The following is a 23,108-nucleotide window of genomic DNA, read 5'->3' as shown; positions in this document are numbered from 1 at the left end:
ACTCCATTCGAGCCTCTGTCTGCTTATTGCATGTGGCCCCCAAGGTGAAGGCTTACATCTGCTTGTCTGCAGAGAGCTTGGACGTGTCCACCTGCACACCTGGAATTTGACTTAGTCTGAAATAGCATGGACACAGCCTAGATCACTGCATGCCCTAAGGGACTGCATGGGAACCTGCTGCACACCATCCACCAAAGTGAGCTGTGGAAGGTGTGGGGCGGTATATGTACACAGGTTTGAAAAGTAGGTTACCAAACCCTACTTCCAAATAAAGTTTGATCCCAGAAAGCACTTTTATTAACTTTGATTTTTCTCCTTTTATCTGTTTTCTCTAACATGAAAATACTTGCTCATTGCATAATTAAGCATTTGCTTATTTACTTTTGTAAACCATGCAGATGAGAGTCAGACTCAGGGTACCATCATCATTAGTGGCAGCTACTGAGTTGACATGGTGACACATGCCTATAATCCCAGAACTTTAGAGATTGAGGATCCATTCAAAGCCAGCCTCAGTTACATAGTAAATTCAAGTCCAAGGCCAGCCTAGATTACATGAGACCTTGTCCCCCAAACAGAAGCAAATAAGAAAGATAAACAATAAAACATGACCAGCCACTTAGCAAAATGGAAGACTTATGGGTAGTAACTTTATTCTTTGAGATACAACTCATTGAGCACATACTATCAGAATTATGTGTTAAAAACAACATTATTTTTTTCTCTTTGTGACATGGTGGCTTGATTGTGTAATGGATGTCATAGGCTCACGTGGTTGATCCCCACACCTGGTCTCCAGATGGTGCTGTTGTGTTAGATAATTGGGGAGCACTGACTGGGTGGAGCAGGGAACGGGGACCTGGACTTCCACCACCTGCTCCCTCATGCTGGCCATTCCCTGCATCCTGACTGTGAAAGCAACGTTACCAGCTGTTCACACTCCTGTCTCCACACCTTCTCCACCACAGGGGTCAGTCTGTGTCTCCTTTGAATTGTATGCCAAAATAAACCCTTCCTTTCTTAATTTGCGTTGTTAGGAGTTGGTCACAACAAGAAGGAATTTAAATAATATAGAGGTTGCGGTAGCCAGTTAACATATTAATTAAATTTATTTTCATCAGGTCTAGTGATTAACCTTTTCTTTTTGAAACAGAGTCCCAATGTATAGTCTTACTAAACCTGTCACAGTGTTTTTTTTTTTTTTAATTCACTTCTCTTTTGTTAACATAAAACTTTGAAATAACTCACATGCTCTGCAATTAATTGAAAGAGCTACTACAGGGGCCTGGAGAGATGGCTCAGAGATAATAGTCTTGCAGAGTGCAGTTCCCAGCACCCACACAGCCTGTTGCCCCAGTTCCAGGGGAACTGACATCTTCTGGCCTCAGTGGGCACCGCAGTCATGTGCACGTACCCTCACACAGGGACACTTGCAGGCACATAACTAAAGATGACATGAAACGAAGAACAACTGGCTCCTTCTCTGCTTTCCTGCTGTTTATAAATAGCCATTTCTGTTTGTAGCAGGCCTGTGCCTCACTGTTTCACCTTTGCAGAGATAAGTAAATGTGTATATGTTTTTAACCCCATCCTCCTTAAAAATGTAATAAATATGCTATCGTGTAGCATACTCTTATATTTTCAGCTAAAATTTTATTATGACTACCACTTGATAATGCTATCCCCCTCATTTTCATGCAAAATAATATTACTTTGGGTGACTATACATTTTCCCCATGATTAATAGCCTTTGTTTATGTGCTTCTTCTCATTTGCACCTTTGCTGTCTAGAATTGGAGAGCAATTCAGTGTTCTTTCCTTGTGTGTGAGTTAAATTTTGGTCTACACATGGAACAATTTTAAGGGTGCTATAGGCTTTATATTAATTTCTTTGAGTCAAAATGGACACTGAGGCCAATAGAAAGACCATGAAATGTTCTTGGCAGGATTAGGACTTGCTCACAAATGGGAAGCAGAGTGAAGGAGGGTCATGAGGAGCGGGGACCCAGGGATTTGATGACTGTGTAGGCCCATCCTGTTTGAGATTTTGGCATCTGGCTAGGATGGGTGTATGCTGGGAAGTGCTGCTGTACTGCAGATCTCAGTAGGCATTTAGAGGCAATGGTTCTGAGAACCTGACACCTGGGAAAAGAGGGGGACTGTGTGATCAACTACAGACCAAATCCTTTGCTGAATATAGACAGGGCTGCAGTGTCCATTTGAGTGAGTGCTCAATTTTAGAACGTAGCTTACACCACACTCTCCTGAGAAATGCATTGCCTACCCCAGTGGACACCATCCATATTCATGAGATAGTGACTTTCCCTGCACTGTTTGGGTGCTGAAGCTGTTCCTGAGTCCTTGGACCTGGAGAATTTTTAAAGACCTGTGAGTCACTTTGCCATCACCAGCAGTATTAAGCACGACAAACAGTCCTTCAGACATATGAGTGCCTATGAATTAAAATGAATAACCCTAGTTTGGGGGTTTTGATGTAGAAAGACCATCCTGTAGACCACAGGCACAAAACTTCATCTGGGAAGCCCACAGGCAAGCCCATGGCATCTAAGCACAGCTAGTTATTTCAAAGTGGACTTACCTTTGTTAAAAATACCTCAGTGGGAGAGGTGATGGAGTCAGGATAGCACAAGGTTAGACATAGGCTATCTGGACCGTTCTGAAGGAACATTCTGTGATATAGAAGCACTCCATCACCCCAAGAGAAATATACAATGAAGTATTCAGATGTGACAGGGTAACAGTTTAAAATTTGCTATTCAAAAGAGAAAAAAAAACTTTAATCATACTTCTAATGTTTTTTAAGGTCCATAATTGTTTAAAAATGAAATGGGGGGGAGAGAGAGAGAGAGAGAGAGAGAGAGAGAGAGAGAGAGAGAGAGAGAGAGAGAGGAGAGAGAGAGATAATAGCAGTGAAATTCCCCCAGGAATTCTGAGACATTTGCTTTCTTAGCTGCCCTTCTAGAACGTTCAACACACCAGATGTAGTGAAGTGCTGTATTTACTTGTTCATCTGAAATGGATAAAGTGGCCACATTGATTTGACCATCAATATAACATCCTAGCACTTACATTTTTATGGTTCCCCATGTTCTCAATAAAATAAATACTGGCCAGGATGTGACACCAGACGACTGTAAACCAGCTCTCATTTCTTCCCCACCTGGTGAATGTCAGAACACCAGCTTGTCTACTGCAGCCTGTCTCTCCAGAGAGGCTTCCTTGAGTTTTGGCGGGGAAGCTGAGCAAGTTCCCCTGTGAAACTGGGATGAGTTAGCACACTGTCTGCTAATTGTCCAGTAGAAGAAGAACACTGGAAACATCAAGATGCAATTACTGCCTTGGGCTCACCTGCCGGGAACACCTCCAAGCTGCTCATCCAGGGACGCTGTTTGTTGCTGATACCTGGGAGAGCTCCCTTGAAGAACGCAAAGCACATAATTACCAGCCTTTAGTACAAACCCTTTTGGAGAAATTCTCAGCTAAGCCTACTCTTTAGAGGTAAATAGCAAGGGGGCTTGTAATTACATGAGCCGCTCTGTAGACACGAACTGACACTGATAATGCCAGATAATTAGTGGATAATTTTCTAGGTATTCCTGGCACTGAATACCAAAATGCACAGTGAAGTCAGGCAAAGCTCTGAGGGTCACCTGTGGCTGACCAACCCGTGGACAGTGCTAATTGGGAAAAGAGAGAAGGTCTGCACTCTGAAATGGAAACAGTCATTGTCCAGTTGATGGTGGGCTCATAATACACAGGGCTAGATAATCTAGTAATTGGAAGGCAGCGTGCAGCAGCAGCTGTTAAATTCAAAGGTATTTAGCTTTTCATCACAGGTTGGGAACTGCTTAAGCCTGGCAGGGAAGACCCAGTGTAGCTTCTTAGCAATCACACATGCACTTTGTAATTTTTTTCTAGCTCACTTCAGTTCATAGACTGAACTGCTAATTTGGACAGTCATGTCTATGTTAGAAACTACTTGGTTGGGGGTGGTACCATCTCTTCAGGAATTAACATGAGATGTGACAATGTACTCCAGTCACAAGTGAGAAATCATAATTACATCTGTAATTTCTAGAAGGGCCTTAAGAGAGAGGTGTGTTCAGAGTGGGAAAACAAAACAAAACAAAAAGCAACTCAACTCAAGAAAATCTGAGGAGAAAGCCTGCAGCTTCCTTGGTAAAGTTTCTTAGAGGGCTTGGAGCCATGCCCCTGTTGTAGCTCCTCTGCCTACCAGGAATCCCTTGAATAAACCACGACCCAGGGGAGAGCGAACAAAGTTCAGCCATGTAACTTTTTGCTGAGGATGCATGCTACTCCCCTCTCTGAAGCCCATGCTTCCTGCAAGACCACACATGTATAATTTGCTTCCTTATTCCTCAGTCTCCTCATCCGTACAAACAATAAAATCCATGTCTCCAGAAGGCATTATCTGAAGGATCACAGAAGATGATGTGCAGTGTGCAAACCACAGAAGCCACGAGGTATGGCTAAGTGCTGTTTACATTGCGATGACTGACGGGGCGAGGGAGGGGGTAGAATTAAAGCTGCAGATAGGAATCTACCCCATCAGAGGAAACAGACGATGCTGAGAGTAGTGAGGGATGTGATGAGTTAAAAATCACGGGCCACTTTTCTTATTTTTGAACTCCTCTCCCTTCATAGCATGGGCTCCACCTTTGCATTACCATTACATCATGTTCCCGCCATCCTTCCTCTCCAGATCCTCAGAACTGATAGACTGTAGCACGAATGTTAAAAGGTCTTATTAATAAAAGCAAACCCAGAGCCAGGTATTGGGGTGAAATGCTGAAATATCAGAGAAGCAGAACAAGCCACAGCTAACCTCACCTTGCCAATTTCTCAGCTGATCCTGTTTCCTCAGACTGGAAGCCTCTGTGTCCTCATCCGAATGGATCTCAGCTGAACTGTGCTGCTAAAAACTAAAAGCTTAACCAGGCTCTAGTTCTTGGTCCTCATGCCTTATATACCTTTCTGCTTCCTGCCATCACTTCCTGGGATTAAAGGCATGTGTCACCATGCCTGGCTGTTTCCAGTGTGGCTTTGAAATCACAGAAACCCAGCCAGATCTCTGCCTCTGGAATGCTAGGATTAAAGTCATGTGCTACCACCGCCTAAACCTATGTTTAATATAGTGGCTGTTCTGTTCTCTGACCCCAGATAGGTTTATTGGGGTGCACAGCACATCAACCACAATAGACTCCCCACTCCTTTTGTCCCCATCTCTTCTCATTTCCCTTTGTAATGTTCTAGGCAGCTGCCCTGTGCTGTTGCACCCTTTCCAGTGCTTTATAGCTGGTTTAGTCTCAAATTTTTCTGTATCATCACAGTATTCTTGAAATAATGATGACTACAAGTGTGTGCTAAATTTGATTTGCACTTATATTTAACTACTACAGATAATTTGACCACACAAAAGAGTTTTTTTTTCCTTCAAAATTGTCAACACTGTGGAATTGAGAACACACTGTCCCATGCGTGCTAAGGCATTGGCTTTGAGCCTTTGAGCCCCTGGGGACAGTAGGAGAGGGGACATGCTTCAGGCAGCTGACCTCAAGAGCCATCTCCACAGCAAAGGTGGGACAGCCTCAGTTATGGTGAATTAAATGAGACTGGGGCAAGCCCTGGACCTCAGTGATGATGTAGTCTGCATGATACAGATGGTCTCCATTTCCTGCTCTGAGCCCTCAGCCAGCTGTGGGCTCAGCAGGGTAGACTGTATGCTAATACACAGCCTCTAAGGCAGAGCCTAGATTTTTGTCCAGGAATGAGGAGTGTGTGGTGTGAGATCACCAGAGGACTCTTCTATATAGACCTCATTCCTGAGTCATGTGAGCACTGTATGTTAGATGTGAATCACTTCGAAAACATTTTTGAAAAAAAGTGTGTGTGTGTGTGTGTGTGTGTGTGTGTGTGTGGTGTTTATGTGGAGAGAGGCGATTTGCAGTGTTCTGTGAGAGCTGCAACCAGGACTGAGAATATTTCCAATCCCAGAAGAGCCCCATGACTATTACATGACAAAATGAGAAATAAGCCTCCAACAGGGCAAGCCATTCAGATGTTGGTGCTGGGGTACTATTGTAATATAGCATGGTCAAGCGTTCTGGCTAATAAAGCTTGCAATTTTCTACTACACAACCCAGAATCCACCCTTTTCTCACCAGCTTTAGCCATGAGTTTTCTGCTGCCCTTGTTTTGTGGGCTGGAGAAGGCTCCACACTGTGTCCTCCTACCCTCTCCCCTCTGCCTCTCTCCCAGTAGTCTTTTGTCTTCAATGCCAGGATCCAGGCACACTGCCTGAGATCTCAACATGGGGAGAACTAAATGTGTAAGACTGAGTTCTGCTCAAAGCTGAGGATTCTAAGAAAGCCATATTCTCCCAGTTATTGGTTGTTTTTATGCCAAAACTATATTCAGTTGCAACTTTTCATGATGTCAGAAAGAACAAGACACAATTATCTTCTGTTTAGTGGAAATCTTATTTATTTATTTCTTCAGAAAAAACTTTGATTGCTCCCCAGTAAGTCAGCATGACATATAAGACCTATCCCATTTGTGATGATGTGAGGAGGGTTTTCTACACTCTGCACAGCACATCACTGGTGGCTGGCCTCCTGGTGATCCTTCCTATATGAGGGAAGCCCTGTTCTCCCCTGTGGGTGCTAAGACCTTGGCTCATATTCTCAAACTATGTCTTCACCACATCCCCCAGACCTTCCTTCTGATGCTTCATCTGGTTTGGCAGCTGCACTGTTCCGTCTTCAAGCAAACCCTGCTCAGGCAGGGCTTCCTGTACCTGTGCCATTTCTTCCCATCCTCTCTCCATCGTAGCCCAGGAGGCATGGTCCAGTCAACATGGGCCCACAGTCTACACCTTGATGGCTTTCTGTTGTGCTTGAGAATTAACCAAAAGCCCCTTGTTGTCCTTGAAACCCTATCACAGTGCTAGGTCAGTCCACCTCCAGGGCTCTTCCTCCCACAGATCCCCCTGTGACCACAAGGACCCAATGGCATCGTTATTCAGGCTAATTCCCAACATCTTAAGAAAGAAAGACCCCCGAGCCCCCAGTTTCCAGTGCCATTTTATTTCAAAGAGGTTTTGGACTCCCAATTAAGCATTATTTGACATGCATTGCCAGAAGTTGTTCTAGGGCCCTGCACATTCCCTTCCTGGGACTCTTCACAGTTGGTAATTAATTATAGGTTTAATTATGTGGTTACATGATAGACAAGTCCCCACATCCACATTTGTTTTCTCAGCAAACAAACTACTCACTAGAGGGGGAGAGTTGACTCTCTCTTTAATGTATTTTTCTGCCACACCATTACCGTTTTTTTTTTTTTTTGTTTTTTTTTTTTTTTTCTTGGCAAATGCCCATAGCTGCCTGCCCCCCAGTCCTGGAAATCATCCCAAGCTCCTCTTGCCACAGGATTCCAGAGATCAGTCCCCTGTCTCTCCTTGACCTTCATGGAGATGCAGAAGCTGAGACCTTAGGGTAGACCTGTCTGTACAAAGGCAAAGCTCTCCTGCCCAGCTCACACCTGCACATGCTGACTCTTGCCCTCCCACTCAAACTGGTCCTCATCGGGAGTCTATCTTCTTGGCATGACTTCCCAAAGAGCTGTGACCATTTACTCAGCTCTGTTCTGTAGTGATGCTGGGGATGAATTCAGGAGGAGCTCAGACTGGACTCCCTGCCATGCAGACATTTGCTTTGGAAGGAGACACTGTTCCTTCAACACTCTGGATCACTCATGTCTGTGCTCATTTGCTGGATGACAAGATGTCCAGTGTGTGTTCTGGGTGAGTCCTGAAGCCTCCTAGGAGGGGCTGCGGCAGCAAAATTGAGCAGCACAAGCTTCTCATGATTAAAGGGCAAAGGGAGCTGGCCAGGAACTGTGGGGCTTAGCCGAGTGCCTGCCCGCTGCCTGCCCCTCTCCAGGCCCGCTCCCTTAAGACCCTGAGGAGCAGCCTCTGGGATGCCACCACCTTTCCAGAATTACTTTTCTTGGTCTGAATAGGGAAGTTTGAGGATGAGTGCCTATTTAAAACCTGTTCAATTAAATCTACATAATAAAGATCACAGGATACATTTTAGGAGAGTATGGGCACCATCTTGCATGAGACTTGACTGCTTAGCGGCTCCATTGGCCCAACAGTTGTGCAGGCCATCAGAATGGCCATCGCATGCCAGATGATCTATAAAATATCACTGTGATTAAATGTGGGGTTTAGAACAGGGATGCAGAAATGACTAGCACATAGCCAAGGGCAGAATCAGTTCTGTCTCCTAACCATTCTGTCTCTCCCCCTCCTTCCTTCTCCCTCCTCTCCCCCACTTCTTCCTTTTCCTTCCAATGGTGGAGGACCACTCCCTCAACACACATATTGTGGAGATGAATTGCTCATTGTCTTCTCATGCTGGAGAGTTACGAGAGACTATTAGCTCAGGTGTGAGCTTTCACTCAAGGTTTCCATTCTATTCCTGCAGCCCTTAAATATTTATTGACTACCAGCAGCAATTCTGCTTCCCCCAAAGAATCTAATGCTGCCAAGGTCCCTTTGCTGTGGGGCTTGGATTCTAGAAGCAGAGCTAACAAGCAGCAGGAGAAAAGGCAGATAACAAGCATACAAACAAGCAGAAATGTGTCCTGGAGCAGAACCAGTGATCACCAGGCTTGGGTGGGTGGGAGGCAGCTTCAGGAAAGGAGCAAGTCTGAGGCTGGTGTTGGAGGCAGAACACAGTGACCTGCAGATCCAAATGGACCATTTCCATCCCTGAGCCTGACCTCTGCCCCTTCCCTGAAACAAGCTGAGTTTATTCTTCTTGGATCTCGTCTTCTCACAGTTCACATGAAGAGCAGAAGCTGGACACTGATGGAACACAGCCGTTGTTGGAAGAACAGGGCAGCTGCCCACTGCCCTGAAGCGGAGCCTGGGGGCCAGTCACCAGTCCTGCCTAGATGCTCACTCTACAGTCTGCTCAGGAGACTGACCTGAGAATCAGGAAAAGACAAAAGCAAAAGGAAACCATTGAGCAAGCCTCCTGAGCTCTAGGTTTTAGGTTGTTATTTTAACTCCATCATGTATTCTGTGGTTGATAGAGCATAGGGGTAGGGAAAATCAAATCAGAAGGCTCTAAAGATGCTTCTACCTGATGACAACTTACTGAGGTAATCTCTTTCTTTTATTTTTCTTCTAAAAATTGGACCCAGATCTGACTGTCTATTGTGTTATCTGTAGTTACAAAATGCCTTAATTTTAGAAACTACCAGAAGCTGCACATGTCATATTGCTAGCAATAACCCACAGCTGGGACATGTAAACAGGTCTTTCCTTAGGTGTTGATTTTTACTGGAGGTGCAGCCATCTATCTAGTCTGTTTATCGGGATATCCTAGGACTCTTTCATGCCTGTTGAGGTATAAGCCTGTACCCCGGGTTACTCAGGACATTAACAAGTGTCCAGGGCCTGGAAAGTCACATGCTTAGCTGGGGCCTCCCAGCATCCTGGAGTTCTGTCTTCTTCCTGGTTGTCTTGGCTTCGGTTCTTCCATTCCCCAGTGTCATCCTGGGCCAGTGATTGGGAGAGCACATTGTGGACAGCGTAGCTCCTCCGGCACTGGAGTCTAGAGAACTAGCTCCTTGTGGTGCAGTGTTTTCCCAATGAGGAGGGCCGTCAGCCTCTGTGCAGAGCTCCACGGGTCCCTAACTGTACAAGCTCAGCTCTCCTTTCATGGCACACACTCTTTGTCACCCCTTACAGTTGTGACTTTTCACTCTTTCAAGAAAAAGGTCCTGAGTAGCCCTCTGTCCTCATCGCTGCTGGGACAGACAGAGTGAACCCCTCTCCTTGTCTCAGTGGCCAGCCCACATGAGACAGAGGACCGGCCCGTAAGTCCTCAGGGCTGTCTAGGCAAGTCTCTCCTGTGACTGGTTATTTTTAAGATGTGCCATCTTTTTGAAGGTTATCACTTCCCAGTGTCCATTCAGCCCATAACTGGCTTGAACTGGGATCACTCAAGATTTAAGAGCCATTCTGCAGTGTTATGACCTGTCTGCAGCTCACAGAGCTGAGATTAAACCACAGGGCTCAGGCTTAGCCTGCATCCTCTCCTGCTCATATCTAGCTGTTAACTAATGTTGTTTCTTTAGAGAAACTGAATAGTAATAATTTAAAAAGCCATGTGTTGAGGTCAGTGTTTGAGATTTAAGCCCACAGATGTTTTCGTTAATTCAATTAGATTAATTAATTTGTTAATTCAATTAGAATAATTCAATTCTATTAGACAAAAGTCAATGTGTGTGTGGGTGGTAGTGATGACCTAAATGGTAGGCATTATGTTTTGACAAATATTCAAGGTTTTGGGTGTTTGCTAAAAGAGAGAAGGAGGGGAAAAGGTGGGGAGAACAAACACTCTACTGGCTAAGACGAGATTAAAAATAAATGTGTTTTCAGCAGGGTCTTTGCAAAGAGGCAAGATTTGCTTTTAGAAAGGATTTAAGGTAAAACAACAAAGTTGCAGTATTGACTGTCCACAAAGCTGTCTGTCTGTCCCCACAGCCTTCCCCCACACCTCTCTGAGTGCCTTGGCCAGATCCAAAAAGATGCTTGGAGATGGATGTGACAGCCGCTGAGTGACAGTTTGTTTTGCCAACCTGTCGCAGTAATCCAACCGTTCGCTCTTTAAGACAAAGTGTTCATTTGAAGGCCTCAGATGTGTTTTATCGTACACACCCGTGTCGGAGGTGACCCTGCCAACACAGGGGCTTTGTTCATTTGAATAAATCAGACATGTAAGTATGGGGGCGGGGAGTGGGGGCTGGGGAACATGCTGAAGGGTTTGGAGAACTTGGGCTTCCAATGGCTTTCAGCAGCAAGGGAGAGAGAGCCACCAGGGACTCTTGGCAGTCCCCGGAGGTGCTAATGACTCAAAGCCTCTCAGAAATGCTTGCAGTTCAAGCAGAGGAGAGGATCCATTTGCCTAACAAAGTGGGGTAACATTTGCTACAGGTGAAGCCTATAGATCAAGGGTTTTAGAGCCTATGCTTTTGAAATAAGTTTTGAAAGCTTGCTAACAGATCCTGTGCTGAAGGGGACAGGAATGGGTCTCCACAGAGTCACAGCACAGTGTAAGTGCCAGCGAGAAGGAGCAGGGGTGGGGTGGGGGTGAGGGGGGGGTGAGGTGGGGGGTCACTGGGGTCCACACTGGGCCCCTGCTCCTCCATCTTCCTGAGTGCCCACAGCGGCACCACAAAGCCGTTTGGATAGCAGTAACCCAGTCCACCAACACCCAACACGTTTACTTTGTGTTACAGAGGCCTGGCCACCTTCTTGCACCCCTTTCTTGAGTGGAACAGGAAAGCCTCACAGTTATCTTAGAAAGATCAGGGTGGCTAAGAAGGAACCACAGCCTCCCTGCTACACAGCCAAGGCTGGCATTAAGCTGCAATATCTGAGGGAGTTCTGACTCAGAAGATGCCTACGTGAGCAGGTGGCTTCCATTCCTCCTGGATATTGACACAGCCGCACTCTGCACCTAGATGTGGGTGTCCTGACTCATTCCTATCGTTCCAGATAGCCTAAAGCCAAAGATGCCAGTTGTTTGGTCTATTAGTTGCTGCAACCAAACACCTAGCAGAAAAAACTGCAGGCAGGATTGATTCATTTCAGCTCACAGTTGCAAAGGTTAAGTCCACCATGGTGAGTGACACATGGCAGAGCTCACAGTGCTGCCAGTCTGTGATTGAGACTGCATATTTGATGGAACAGAGAGCAGAAACCTTAGGCCAGAAACAGGAGCCCTGCCCTACATTTACAGGTAGACAAGATGGCTTTAAGTCAGACCGCCTTCCCAAACAACGCCACTAGCCGAGGACCCAGTGTATAAATAAATGGGACTTGGGAACACTTCATTCAAACCTTAACAGGTGGTGTGGGAACGTGATTCTGCGCATTTGCTGACTGGGTCTGCAAAACACGTGCCTAAGAGGAGCCATCGTCGAAGACTCGTCGCTGTGGAAGGAGCATCCTAACACACTGCTTTCCTGAGAATGACTGAACACATGAGCCCCTTTCTAGAGGAAAACCTCATGCCACATCTCTGCCCTCCTTGTTTTGTTCTATTCCTCAAGTTTGACAATAATAAAATCATTGTTTCCCTTTGGAGAAAGCAGGAAAGCAATGAAGGAGGCCACGTGCGTGAAGACCTGCAGTTAAAAAGAAGGCTTGCTTCTCCTCCGTGGGGGTCTCAGGATAACCCAGGCAACCTCTCCTAATGCTGCCACTGGTGTGAAAGTCAAAGGAACTGGGGCAGGAAACAGACAGATTAGGCACTAATCAAGGCACCTTTTTAAATGCCCCATTGCCTGCCTCTTAGGCCTTGAAGTGCTCCTTCCAAGAGCACCAAATCACCAGCTATAGGTAAATGTTTTCTTTGTCAGTTTGTTTTTCCAGATGAAGACTCTTCCTGTCTGTGACAGGCCCTGCTGACCACAGCTCCCTGGTTTGCAGGAAAATCAGAGGGATCAGGTTCCTCTAGTGGGGTTGGGGGGGGGGTGGAAGAAAAGAAAGAAAGAAAAAAAAAAACCAAACAAAAACCCGTTGTCCAGCTTCAACTCTGAAATCAACTCCTCAGAATCTGGAGCTAGTGAATAAGACCTATTTAGGTATAGGGAATCTATGTCAGAAGGAGTGGGCTGATGCCTCCAGCTCTCTCCAGCACAGACAAGGAACAGATGCATCCAGAAAGTTATGTTAACTTTAACCTGCACTTTCTCAGTGGAAGGTAAACAAAGACCCTTGTGAAGGGATAGCCCCTGATGTGTGTCTTCTGGACACATTCTACCTGTAACAACAGCGCTGTTTCTGTGAAGCCACGATAACTCCTTCCCACCCAGTTCTATCCTAATGTGGTTTTCTTTATAGTTTTTCGAAGTTGGGTCATAGTTTGTTGGCATGAGCTGGGGTTTCTATCCTAGGAACAATGACAGAGGGATTCCACGGATGGTGGTCAAGCGTTGTTGTAGGCACACCAGCTTCATAGCATGAATGCTTTGCAGTACAGATCCAGTCCTGGGTTCAGATAACCCATCACAGGCATTCTTGGGGGCCCACGCTGACCTCATGGACCTGTGGTTTCAGCCTCGTTGATGATAAGAGCTCAGGAGAGACAAGTCAGACTCCTCACTCATCAGGAAGCCTGGCTGCCTTGCCCTCCTGTCCTGGGTCTCCTCATGCCCACTGACAACAAAGGTACTTTTTAGTTAGACATCAACAGCATCAGGCCCAGCCTGTGTGTCCATGCATCCAGGGCTCTGACCTCCTGACTTGGCTCCCCAAGGTGTCTGAGTCTCTCTGACCTCTAGAATTCCAGTCCTGGGCGGGGTCAGGAGGATGTGCTCTGTATGCTGTATGCAGGAGAAAGCTGCACAAAAATCTACACTGAAAAGAAACTTTTAGAATAAAAGGAAGAGAAATTGGAATGAGATTCAATGAACACTTTTAATTTAGAAGATAGTAAGAGGGCAAATGATGAGTTTTGCTCCAGGCTTCAATTTCCACTTGCATTGTTTTCTGTAGAAGTTGATAGTGCCTGTCACGGGGCTGAATATATAGGAATTGTGATAATCTGGGGAGCTAACTCTAACGTTTAGAAAGCAGAGTTCTTGAGCTATTCAATAAGCTATGCTGACAGGCTATAAGCCAACGTCTACCCTCCCATAGCACAGGGGAATTCACATCATTGCCTGCAATATCCAGATACAACTCAAAGTTAAATAAAGGCTGGAAGCCTCCCTAAATAACACTGCACACTGAGAACTGGCCTTGACCTGAGGACCTACACCCAGTGAGCTATGCAAAGCTAGAAGATGCCTTTGCTGACCTGAGAGACATGCAGGATCCTGACAGCTGCCTGTGAGGATGGTTACTCCACAAACCAAATTTGAAATAAAGGCACAAGTGGGGACTAGGAAGACAGGGCCAAGGAGGGTGGGGAGAGCAGTGGGAAATTAATTGAACATATAATGATATTATAATGTATGAAAATGCCACAGTGAAATCATTTACTTCATATGTGAACTTAAAAATTTAATAAAATATATAAAAAAATTAAAGAAGTGTACTGTTGCTCCTGAAGCACCAGGTAAGTCATGCCCAGCAGCTGGAGAATGGGGTTCAATCTCAGCTTTCTTGGTGGAGCTGTGAAGATCTGAGGGATCTTACCTCACCCCTCATTTCCTCCAGAGCTTGAGGAAGCTTTCTGGCCATGCCTGCACTGAGGAGGTGGACTCTGCTCACATCTACAACACACAGCAGCAGCGGTGGCTTTGCTGGTTTTCTGAGGACTGCTTTGAAAGCTTTAGAACTTTTCTGCAAATCCCCTAAGGAGTTGACAGGGTCCCCAGAACATTTCTTCAGTCCTTGAACTTTATGTGATAGGTTGAGGTGATCAGAGCCACTCTCTGCATCCAGCAGGCCACAGGCTGTGGTAGACACAGACCACCAGAGTTGAGGTTGGTCTGTGATATGGGAAGAATACCAAGCAGGTGATGGCAGGAACCAGGTCTGGGCCAGCAGGTTACAAATCTTTTTGGATAATTTTCCTAGGTTTCTGATGCACTGAGAGGGCTTGCTCTCAATGTCAGCATTCTCCTGCATTGTAATTTTAGACTCAGGGCTGCTTCATGCTCCTCACAGATGTTTCCATTGTCAGGGTCTCTAACAACATAATCTGAAAGATCATGTGTCCACAGGGAAACATTTCTTGCCCCATAGTCTCACATTGCTATGCAGCTCCTTCCTGATCTTTCTTGAGTCCGTACCTAATGCCAACAGATTTCTAGTCACTAGGGTTATGGACTGAAAGCATTTTCTGAGGTATGGGTATGCTTCTCACAGAATGGAATTTGCCCAGTAGGCAGGGTGCTTCTTTATCATGGGAGTGGATGCAAGAAACCAGAAGTGTCCCAGCATGCACCTGACCATGTAGCACGTCTCATTCTCTTTGTAAAATCAATCTCCCTACATCAGGAATTCATGTCATTTATAAAGACCTGAAGAGCACAGCCACCTCTGTTGACTCAGGCCAGAACAACATAACAATAACAGTGTAATAGAGCAACTTCAAGGCCATCAGTATTATTTTGACTCTACTGGGACAAATGGAAGAATAAATACAACCCTGGGCAAAAGTCTTGATGCATATCATTCTTAGTAACAAAAGAAAACACAATTTATCCTCCTCCTTTTTGACTGAGATACAGAATAAGCATATGTGTTATCACATATGCTGTGTCCGTAAGATCCTGGGTACCACAATAGCAGACAGGCTATGGGACATTAATCCCTCATATGACCTTCTGACCCCATCAGTTCTTATAGGTGTCACTTAATAATAACCTTTACCATAGGGGTTAGGATTTCAACAGGTGAATTTTTCTAGACAGTTCATACAGTGATAACATATTGCTTCTGTGGTTTGGATTCTTTGAATACAGGCAGATAAACCATGTCTCACTCCAAAGTGTATAATGATTCAGGACTCTGAAGTAGAGACAGCTAAGGAGGCATAAAAACTGTGGGGGCTTTGAGTTAGTCAGTCCCTTAGTGTTATAACAAATGAAAACTGTGTGGGAGCTTTGCATTAGTCAGCTCTCCTATATTTATAACAAACACCTGAGACAAATCAACTTACTGAAAGGAAGGGCTTATCTTGGCTCACAGTTTCAGAGATTTTAACCCATAGTTCCATGGTCCTCTTATCTTGCAGATATCTCTTGACAGAACCTTATGACAGGGAGTAGGGGATGGGTAAGCTGCCTGTTGAGGTCAGGAAGCCATAAGAAAGAGGAAGGGGTGATGATCACAATGTTTCCTTCAAACCAGACTTCAAATTACCTAAATTCCTTCTACCATCTCCCAGCTCCTAAAGGGTCTGCTGCCTACTAACAGTGCCACAGTCTGAGGCTGAGGAATTAAGCATATGCTTCTTTGGAGACATTTCAGATTCAACTGAAGAAAACCTTCCAGAATGCATCTACTCATGGAAGGTGTACCTCCAGGATCCTAGCCTCAGCAGAAGTAACTACCTCTAGTTGGACTTCTACACTCTTTTGAAATTCAGCTATTTATCTATCATATCTCAGGCTTTTGGCCCATTCCTTCAAAGAGATGAGAATTTATGTGTGTGTATGTGTGTGTTCCCATAAGTCTGTACCCGTTTTCCTCCAGACATCCCTTTTCATTGGAGAGTACTCCAGCAGCCCTGTGTATCTACACTGAAGTTTCACAGATATCTCCAGTGTTCAGGACTCTGCCCATGCTATTCCATTCCCTTCCATTGGTGCACACCACTGTGCTCCAAAGCCACGACTGTGCACGGTGACAGCTAAACTCTGTTCTGTGCCCAGTCTATCCTGTTGCCAACAGAATTATATCACAGACATTAAACCCTTAGTACAAAGCCTGCCTCACACACTGTGACTGTGTGTTCTTACTCACTGTCATATGAAACCAAACTCCCAAAACCACTTTATCCCAATCACTCATCAAGGATGAATTACTGTATGGGTAATTTAAGTGGAAAACTTAATTTAAAGTTATTTCTGAAAATATCTCTTTAGGTCTTAAATATGATCTGGTAACATTAAATTAACATAGCATAATCTAAGAAGTCAGCTTTTACTTTTCTTAATCTCTTAAATTCTATCTATGAGTTATCTCTTTGTTCAGCCATGAGAGCTGGTCTTGTCAGCTCTGGGATTCTATGACAGCATGTTCTTGGCATGTCTGAGGCTTTTTTTGCAGGGAGGCGGGTGGCTCTTAAGAGGGTGTCTGCTGCAAATAATGAAATCTAGAGATCACGGGAAGGTTTTCAGTGTTCTTAAAGGAGAGAGTGGCTTGGGCTCCTTATCTTCCAAAACATTGTAACTTCCATGGAGGATGTGGATTCTCTCCCAGCAGTAGCATTCATAACTGTTGGTTCAGAATAAGAATCATCTTGCATCTTTTCCTGCTGTGAGGTTGGTTTGAAAGTCTGGAGAAGACAACACAAATCCCAGACAACTAGTGCTCCCAAGAATGACCTGGAGAGTGGCCAATACAGGATGCCTTATTTCCTGGCCATGATCTCACATCCATGTTCTTGGTTGTACCCCATGGTATTTCATAAGGATTTTAGTTCTCTTGATATCATTGACAGGCCACATTCTTCTCAGTTTAAATGTAATTCTTCATGTGAGAAGGATGAACTAAATACAAGAAATGATTAAGCCCGCCCCTGTAAGCCCAAGTAGGCTCTAACCTCTCTGTTGGACTGTAGATTTCCATATGCACATGCTGTGGGATGTTCTGTATGTCCTGTGGGAGCCCGTTCTCGGGTTCCTCATGGCTTTACCCAGCAGGTCCGCATAGAGAATGATTAGGACCACGGGCCTGAGTGCAGGTGTCTGAGATGGTCTGCACTTGGCTGTCCTGAGGGATGGTCTGTATGTCAAGTTGCTCTGATTGGTCAATAAATAAAACACTGATTGGCCCGTGGCTAGGCAGGAAGTATAGGCAGGACTAACAGAGAGGAGAAATAAAAGAACAGGAAGGCAGAAGGAGTCACTGCCAGCTTCCACCCTGACAAGCAGCATGAAAAGATGCCGGTAAGCCATGACCCATGTGGCAGGGTATAGATTTTTGGAAATGGATTAATTTAAGCTATAAGAACAAATAGCAAGAAGCCTGCCACAGCCATACAGTTTGTAAGCAATATAAGTCTCTATGTTTATTTGGTTGGGTCTGAGCGGCTGTGGGACTGGTGGGTGAGAGAGATTTGTCCTGACTATGGGCCAGGCGGAAAACTCTAGCTACTACAGGACAAGGTCAACCTGGGCATGCTTGGGATACCAGAGGAAGAGGACTGCCCTGTCTTCCAGTGTTTGTAGATGAGAAGCACTGAGTCTGGTATGCATGGGGCTTTTGGTTCTCAGAATGCTTCCCTGTGATGATATTTTATTTGCGTGTTAATAAATAAAATTTGCCTGGAGATCAGAGGACATAGATAGCCAGCCATAAACAAAAGTCAGGTTGTGGTAGCACACGCCCTTAATCCGATCACAAGGCAAGCAGAGTCTCAAACCTTGCTGACACACTCCTTTAATCCCAGTACCAACCATAGAGACCTGGAGGTCTGTACAGACAGGCAGTGACAAGGAAGTGAGGTAGCTGGGCTAAGAGCCAATGAGAGGGCAGAACAGCAAGGTAATAAAGGCGCAGGTTAGACAGGAAGAAGCTGGTTCTCTTATGAAGCTACAGCGGTGTGGTGAGCTAAGGTTAACTGGTGACTCTCACTATTTCTCTGATCTCTATGGCTTTCACCCCTATATTTGGCTCTCTGTTTCTTATTTAATAAGACAGTTACCTTCCCCAAGTCCACACACTTCCCTCCATTAGATCTTCAAGATGCCTTCATGAGAGGAAAATGGTAGTGCCGAACCTGCTTTTCTGTCTTTCTAAATGCTACTGAGCAGATCTTCCCAGGATGGATGTTGTGGCCTGTCCTTAATGAGGTGAGGACTCTGAAATGCAGATTTCCACTGTTAAGACCCTGGCTGCCCCATTGGCTCTGAAGTGGGGCACAGCCTCCAGCTGTTGTTCTGAGCATCTTTCCCTGTGGTCGCTTCACAGGTTTCAACCACAGAGTTTCCCCCCTTTCACTGAGCAATCCAGGGTTGGATTCCAGAGAGGTAAATCCCTTTCCTATCACAAGAAAATGGGGAATTCTGATATTGTGGTATTTGAGAAAGCCCCAAGATGTATGGATTACAGGAGGTCATAATGACCCTGGTGATGAGTGTTGGGTTTTTGTTGTTGTTGTTGTTGTTTTGTTTTTCAAATCAAAGCAAAGGACAAGGACGTATGCACACAGACACACACACACACACACACATACACAGGACTTAAGCTAAATGCAAATAGAAGAAAAAAAACTGATGGTCATTTTTACCCCTAAATAACATTATAATCAGAACAAGCCTGTGTTTTAAAATAGAATACAAAATAATTTTGTTCTTAAGTAAATTTTCTTTGCCCATTTCTCCTTTTTGCTGCATTTTTGTTCTTCTGCTCTCACCCTTCTGAAGCGGCCAATTTAGCTCACAATAGAAACCAAATGCATCTTTGAACATCTAAATTTACTTTAAACTGACTTGGCAAAAGGGGGTCTCCACAGTTCTCCTAGAAGCAATATTCCCACCCCCTTTTATTCCTTAAAAGTGCTTATCAAGATGAATGAGAACCATGGTGTGCAATTTTAGAGATGAAATTGCTTTCTGTCCAGCTTTCCCTCGGTGTTCTCAAGGTCACCAGCAACAAGGAGCCACCCAGCCCTCTTCTGGGTCCCTGTCAGGCCACATTAGGCTCACCTGAAAGAATTGGGGACGGAGAAGTGTTTTGTTTTATTTTCCTCTCAAAACATGGTGTGAAATTTCTACTTATTCCCGTGTTGTTGAGCAAAACTAAAGTGTTGAGAGGACTGGATAAACTCCAACATCCTGGTCTCTATCAGCACTGTCTCTAAGGCCACAGATACCCATGTGCCTGAGCCACGCCTACCCTCTAGATGCTAAGGAGGGAGGCAGCATGACATCCTGAGGATCTTAATCACGACCCTGTTCCACATAGTTCAAAACCTTCCAGTCGAGGGGGAGATGGTTCAGTGGATAGAGAACTTACTGTGCCAGTGTGAAGGACCAGAGCTCAGATTCCCAGGACCCACATAAAAGCTGGGTAGGCATGATAGCTACCTGTAATTCCAGGGCACATAGGTGGAGACAGGGAAATCTGGGCACACATGTACCACACACTTACAAACACATGTGAATATGCATTCCCACACATGTACCACACACATGCAAACACATGTGAAAACTTGAAAACAACACACAATCCCAACATACGCAGCCTGATACTGATATCTTTAAGGAGTAAGTCTTGTCTTAGATCTTTAGAAGGGAGAAATCAGCAGTGTGGCATATGGCTTTTCTTAGACTAAAGTGAGGTGCATTTTGTCAGCAAATATATTGTTATAAACTCAAAGGGTGTCTTATTTTGTCTTTTCCACAAGATTCTAATTGCTAGGTATGTAGTAACTAAACTTCTGAGAATTTAAAGTAAATGGTGACAGTGACTAGCCAGTGACGGAAATGCTGACGTAAGTAAGAGGAGGGGGTCCTCAGCATTGCCACCACAGAGACTCCGGCCAGAAGAACGACTGCTGCTGGCCCCTTCGTGCAGCCAGGTGAGGTTATGGCCACGGCAATGGTTTCTTTTCTTTTCAATTGATCAAATTTTAATTAATTAAAATTTATTTTACATCTCGGCCAAAGTTTCCCCTCCCTCCTCTTCTCTAGTCCCTCCCACTACCTCCCCTCTGGCCCTCCCCCCATCTACTCTCCCTCCGTGTCTGTTCAGAAAAGGGCAGGTCTCCCACGGATATCAAGAAAACATGGCATATTCAGTTGCAGGCATCACTAGGAGTAGCCACTACCTTGGGTCAGAATCACATACTCTCTACAGTGTGGTGTCTTTGGGACCCAGCAGGCAGTAGGTAGAAGTTAGTCCTTCCCTCTCCATCACTGGCACTCCAGAACGTGGTGTGCCATGCTGCTCTGGGGGAGCGGGTGGTGTTCCCAGCCAGCTGCAAAACACCTTCTGAACATTTACTTCTTTGGGGTTCTGCAAAAAGTCAGAGGGTGCTGGAGACAGGAGAATGAAAGGAAATTCCTCCAGAAGCTTCCTTAGAGTGTCGTGTCAACTTTCCTGGAGATGCAAGAATAAACATCTACTTGCCCCACCCAGGAAGTCGATGACAGACCCAAAGTCATGATCCTGCTGAGAAGGAGCCTGCGAGCTTCTCTTGGGGTCGCCATTTTGCCACTTTGTCACATGGTTTGACCCCAGCATGCTGGAATTTTTATTCTCAAGAAATTAAATGCTCTTGTTAATGACAAAAAAAAAAAAAAGTTGCAGTAAGACCAAGCACCTCCCCATGTACTCAGGCTGGGCAAGATGACCCAGTATGAGAAGTAGAGTCCCAAAAGTTAGTAAAAGAGTCAGAGACAGCCCCTGTTCCCACTGTTAGGAGTCTCACAAGAGGACCAAGCTACACAACTGTCACATACATGCAGAGAGCCTAAATCAGTCCCATGCAGACATCCTGGTTGTCAGTCTCTGCGAGCCCCTAGGAGCCCAGGTTAGCTGATTCTGTGGGTTTTCTTGTGGTGTCCTTTCACTCTCTGGCTCCTATAATCTTTTTCCGCCCTCTTCTGCAGGTGCCCACGAACTCTGCCTGATGTTTGGTTTTGGGTCTGCATATGTTTCCATTAGTTGCTAGATGAAGCCTCTCTGCTAACAACTGGGCTAGCCACCAATTCTGTCACAGAAGATGGTCAGGTTAGGATACGTGCCCTCTACTGCTAGGAGTCTTGCACTTTTTTACCTGATCCCCAAATGCTCCTTTTTTTCCAGTAGTCTCTTTTAGTACTCTCCTCCCTGCCTACTCCCAATCTGATCACTCATGTTCCCATCCCCACCTGCCCTCAGTCCATTCAAGAATTCTCTCCTGTCTCCCCTTCCCAGGGAGAACCATCTGTGTACCCCCAGGAACCCGCCTTGTTACCTAGCTTCTCTGGGTCTGTGAATTGCAGCATAATTAGCCTTTATTTTGTAGCTAGTATCCACTTATGAGTGAGTATATACTATGTTTGTCTTTCCGTCTGGGTTGTTTTACTCAGGATAATTTTTTTCTAGTTCCATCCATTTGCCTTCAAATTTCCTGATGTCATTATTTTTAACAGCTGAGTAATAATACTCCATTGTGTAAATGTACCACATTTTCTTTATCCATTCCTTGATTGAGGGACATCTAGGTTGTTTCCAGGTTCTGACTATTACAAATAAAGCTGCTATTAATGTAGTTGAGCCAGTGCCCTACCGGTATGATTGAGCATCCTTTGGCTATATGCTCAAGGGTGGTATAGCTATGTCTTGTGGTAGATTGATTGCCAGTTTTCTGAGAAACCATCACACTGATTTCCAAAGTGGTCAGTACAAGTTTGCACTCCCACCAGCAACTGAGAAGTGTTCCCCTTGCTCCACTCCAGCATGAGCTGTTGCTTGTCTTTTTTATCTTAGACATTCTGACAGGTGTAAGATGGAATCTCAGAATTGTTTTGATTTGCATTTCCCTGATGGCTAAGAATCTTGAACATCTCCTTAAATGTTAAGGAGTTTAAATGTTAAATGTTTCTTGGCAATGAGAAATTCTGTTCAGAATTCTCCGTTTAGATCTGTATACCATTTTTAATTGGATTATTTGGTTTGTCAATATTTAATTTCTTGAATTCTTTATATATTTTGGAAACCAGCTGTCTGTCAGATGTAGGGTTGGGGAAGATCTTTTTCCACACTGTAGGCTGCCATTTTGTCCTATTGACAGTGTCCTTTGCCTTACAGAAAATTTTCAACTTCATGAAGTCCCATTTATTAATTGTCTATCTTAGTGTCCATGCTATTGATGTTCTGTTCAGGAAGTTGTCTCCTGTGCCAATGTGTTCAAGATTATTTCCCACTATCTCATCTATCAGATTCAGTGTATTTGGATGTATGTTGAGGTCTTTGATGCACTTGGACTTGAGTTTTGTGCAGGGTGATAGATAAGGATCTCTTTACATTCTTCTACATGTCAACATCCAGTTATGCCAGCACCATTTTTTGAAGACACTTTATTTTTTCGATTGTATAATTTTGGCTTCTTTGTCAAAAATCCAGGTGTCAATAGATGTGTGGGTTTACAACTGGGTCTTTACTTTAATTCCATTGATTCACCTGTCTGTTTTTATGCCAATAGCATGTGGTTTTTCTATATTATTACTATAGCTCTGTAGTAGAGCTTGAAATCAGGGATGGTGATACCTCTGGAAGTTCTTTTATTGTACAGGATTGTTTTAGCTATCCTGGATTTTTTGGGTTTTTTGTCCATATGACGTTGAGTATTGTTCTTCCAAGGTCTATAAAG

This window comes from Peromyscus leucopus, chromosome 19 (assembly GCF_004664715.2).
Source record: "Peromyscus leucopus breed LL Stock chromosome 19, UCI_PerLeu_2.1, whole genome shotgun sequence".
Classification (NCBI taxonomy): domain Eukaryota; kingdom Metazoa; phylum Chordata; class Mammalia; order Rodentia; family Cricetidae; genus Peromyscus; species Peromyscus leucopus.
This window is presented reverse-complemented; position numbering follows the sequence as displayed.